Genomic DNA, 4,640 nt, shown 5'->3' on the forward strand with positions numbered 1-4,640 from the left:
GCCCACATAGGAAGCTCCTAAACTGGAGGCACCCTGGAGTTGGCTAACTCGACCGCCCCACGACGGGGCAAGCATAGGCGTCTCAGTGAAGTTGACACAACCCGGAAACAGCTGACGGTGCTGAAACCAGGCTTGGCACGAGGGAGTACCTGTGACAAGAACACTGCCGAGAACCAGCTGGCGGTGCTGGAACCCGGATGCGTTGCCCCAGTGTGCAAGAGCCAATGGCACGACCGAGGACCAGCTGACGGTGCTGGAACCCGGTTGCTAAGCTGTAGGTGCACGCGCTTAAAAGCACTACCAAGGACCGCCTGGCGTTGGCGGAACTCGGATACCCAGGAGGAGGCACCTAAGCCAAAGGCTCGGCCCGGAACCAGCTGACGGTGCTGGAACCAGGTGGTGGACCCGAAGGCCCACAGGAGAGGAGAGAACAGCTAGGCCGCGAGGCAGCCGCAGTTACCGAACCCCAACAGTCCTACAGGGGGAGCTGGGCCTACTGGCACTACAGAACCAGCCTTGACTACCAGTTCACGCAGCCCACATAGGAAGCTCCTAAACTGGAGGCACCCTGGAGTTGGCTAACTCGACCGCCCCACGACGGGGCAAGCATAGGCGTCTCAGTGAAGTTGACACAACCCGGAAACAGCTGACGGTGCTGAAACCAGGCTTGGCACGAGGGAGTACCTGTGACAAGAACACTGCCGAGAACCAGCTGGCGGTGCTGGAACCCGGATGCGTTGCCCCAGTGTGCAAGAGCCAATGGCACGACCGAGGACCAGCTGACGGTGCTGGAACCCGGTTACTAAGCTGTAGGTGCCCGCGCTTAAAAGCACTACCAAGGACCGCCTGGCGTTGGCGGAACTCGGATACCCAGGAGGAGGCACCTAAGCCAAAGGCTCGGCCCGGAACCAGCTGACGGTGCTGGAACCAGGTGGTGGACCCGAAGGCCCACAGGAGAGGAGAGAACAGCTAGGCCGCGAGGCAGCCGCAGTTACCGAACCCCAACAGTCCTACAGGGGGAGCTGGGCCTACTGGCACTACAGAACCAGCCTTGACTACCAGTTCACGCAGCCCACATAGGAAGCTCCTAAACTGGAGGCACCCTGGAGTTGGCTAACTCGACCGCCCCACGACGGGGCAAGCATAGGCGTCTCAGTGAAGTTGACACAACCCGGAAACAGCTGACGGTGCTGAAACCAGGCTTGGCACGAGGGAGTACCTGTGACAAGAACACTGCCGAGAACCAGCTGGCGGTGCTGGAACCCGGATGCGTTGCCCCAGTGTGCAAGAGCCAATGGCACGACCGAGGACCAGCTGACGGTGCTGGAACCCGGTTACTAAGCTGTAGGTGCCCGCGCTTAAAAGCACTACCAAGGACCGCCTGGCGTTGGCGGAACTCGGATACCCAGGAGGAGGCACCTAAGCCAAAGGCTCGGCCCGGAACCAGCTGACGGTGCTGGAACCAGGTGGTGGACCCCAAGGCCCACAGGAGAGGAGAGAACAGCTAGGCCGCGAGGCAGCCGCAGTTACCGAACCCCAACAGTCCTACAGGGGGAGCTGGGCCTACTGGCACTACAGAACCAGCCTTGACTACCAGTTCACGCAGCCCACATAGGAAGCTCCTAAACTGGAGGCACCCTGGAGTTGGCTAACTCGACCGCCCCACGACGGGGCAAGCATAGGCGTCTCAGTGAAGTTGACACAACCCGGAAACAGCTGACGGTGCTGAAACCAGGCTTGGCACGAGGGAGTACCTGTGACAAGAACACTGCCGAGAACCAGCTGGCGGTGCTGGAACCCGGATGCGTTGCCTTGCCTATTAAAGATTGTCTTCCTAGAGCCCCAACTAGCGGTGTTGGAGCAAAGGGTAAGCAGGGGGAGATGAGTGTAGGCCGAAGCCTGCACTGGAGGCAGCTTTGTGTCTGCGTTGCGTTTGCAGGACACTTTGCCGGCTACACACTGGGGGAACAGCTGGCGTTGCTGAACCCCACTAACACAATGGCGTGTGTTTTTATCTGTGCAGCTAGCACTTGCGGGCAAAAACTAGCGATGTTAGAGCCCGTGTTGAAGCAGGAGGAGGAGGAGAGGAGCAGAGTGTAGGCCGAAGCCTAGTTGAACCAATTTCAAAGGAAACCTTTAACCCCCCCCTCAGGTGTTACAAAGTACAAGAGACACACCTTGTGCAGTATTAATGCTGCACAAGTGAAAGGTTGCTCTATTAATTTGTCTACTTGCACACGCTGAATGAAAGACATACACAATTTACCCCATTCTACAGTCAAACTGTAGTGGATGCGTGACTTGGTTTTTTGATGAGACGCAGCACAGGTGTCCAAAATAACGCCTTGGTGCTTGGCGCAGCTTCCTGAGCGTTGTTATTTGCTGTACAGGAGTCTGCGCTCTTGTGTTATCCCTTGGCAATGCCCTGTTAGCGCTGCCCATCTTATGACCTCATTTCATGTTGGCCGGTGCGGTTAACGATGGCCATAAATCCCAGACCCACAGTGTCTTTTCATAAAGCCACACTGCGGTGCTGGGATTCGTGGCCTTGAGCAGTAAATATTTTGGCCGCTCACACACGTCCTTACACCTGCTTCAGACTGGGCGGCCTCTGCTGATCCCTTCTCGCATGCCGCGGCCATGAGGCTGCACAGTCTGAAGAAGGCGGAAGGAGATGAGTTAAGACAGGCGAAGATATGCACTGCTCGTGCCCATCAATCACACCCTCGCAGTCAAAATAATTAAGACAACGAGGAGCATTTTATTCAGGCAGGGCGGACGAACAGGCGCAAGTAGCCAACCAATGATGTCAGAAGACGGGAAGCGCTACCAAGGGGGGTGCTGCGTATCATTAGAAAGGAAAGTCACACCTCAGGGACAGTGGAATGGTCTCAAAGAGACACATTTTGTACGTGTTGAGTTCCACGTGGGCAAGGAGAAAACATCAGCCACCTTGTACAAATGCAGCAGTACTGCTGTACAAGGTGGCTGTTATACATAGAAACACCTGGGGGTGGGGGCCAGGCTCCCTTCAATTTCAGTTCATGTGCCTGCGTGGCGTTTGCAGGTCACGTTGCAAGCTGCACAGCAGGGGAACAGCTGGCGGTGCTGAACCCCACTAACACATTGGCTGGTGTTTTTCTCTGTGCAGCTAGCATGTCCGGGCAGAAACTGGCGTTGTTTGAGCCCAGGGTCAGCAGGAGGAGGAGAGGAGCAAAGTGTAGGCCGAAGCCTGCACTGGTGGCAGCTTTTGTTCTGTTGTGCCAGCGTGGCTTGTGCTGGACACGTTGCCGACTACACAGCAGGGGAACAGCTGGCGGTGCTGAACCCCACTAACACATTGGCTGGTGTTTTTCTCTGTGCAGCTAGCATTTCCGGGCAAAAACTAGCGGTGTTTGAGCCCAGGGTCAGCAGGAGGAGTAGAGGAGCAGAGTGTTGGCCAAAGCCTAGTTGAACCAATTTCAAAGGTTACCTTTAACCCCCCCCTCAGGTGTTGCAAGGTACAAGAGCCACACCTTGAACAGCATTATTGATGCACAAGTCAAAGGTTGCTCTATTTAATTTTGCTCCTTGCACACGCTGAATTAAACACGTACACTATTTAGCCCATTATACTGTCAAACAGTAGTGGAGGCGTGACTACTAGTCTTTTTAAGGAGACGCAGCACAGGTGTACAAATTTACACCTAGGTGCTGTGCGCAGATTCCTTACCGTTGTTATTTGCAGTACAGGAAACTGCGCTCTTGTGTTATCCCTTGGCAATACCCTGTTAGTGCAGGCCGTCTCATGACCTCATTTCATGTTGGCCGGTGCGGTTAACGATGGCCATAAATCCCAGACCCACAGTGGCTTTTCCTAAAGTCACACTGCGGTGCTGGGATTCGTGGCCTTGTGCAGTAAATATGTTCGCCGCTCACACATGTCCTTACACCTGCTTCAGACTGGGCGGCCTCAGCTGATCCCTTATCGCATGCCGCGGCCATGAGGCCGCACAGTCAGAAGAAGGCGGAAGGAGGGGAGTGAAAACAGGGGAACATATGCACTGCTCGTGCCCATCAATCACACCCTCGCAGTCAAAATATATGAGACAACGGGGGGCGTTGTGTCGGGCAGGGGGGACGCACAGGCACAGCCAGCCAACCAATGATGTCAGGAGACGGGCAGCGCTAACAATGGGGGTGCTGCGTGTCATTAAAAAGGAAAGTCACACCTCAGGGACATTGTAATGGTCTGTAATGAGACACATTTTGTACTTGTTGAGTTCCACGTGTGCAAGGAGAAAAAGTCAGCCACCTTGTACAAATGCAGCAGTACTGCTGTACAAGGTGGCTGTTATACATAGAAACACCTGGGGGGGTGGGGGGCAGGCTCCCTTCAATTTCAGTTCATGTGCCTGCGTGGCGTTTGCAGGTCACGTTGCAAGCTACACAGCAGGGGAACAGCTGGCGTTGCTGAACCCCACTGACACATTGACTGGTGTTTTTCTCTGTGCAGATTGCATGTCCGGGCAAAAACTAGCGGTGTTAGAGCCCAGGGTCAGCAGGAGGAGGAGGAGAGGAGCAAAGTGTAGGACGAAGCCTGCACTGGTGGCAGCTTTTGGTCGGTTGTGCCAGCGTGGCTTGTGCTGGACACGATGCCG

This window comes from Ranitomeya imitator, chromosome 5 (assembly GCF_032444005.1).
Source record: "Ranitomeya imitator isolate aRanImi1 chromosome 5, aRanImi1.pri, whole genome shotgun sequence".
Classification (NCBI taxonomy): Eukaryota; Metazoa; Chordata; class Amphibia; order Anura; family Dendrobatidae; genus Ranitomeya; species Ranitomeya imitator.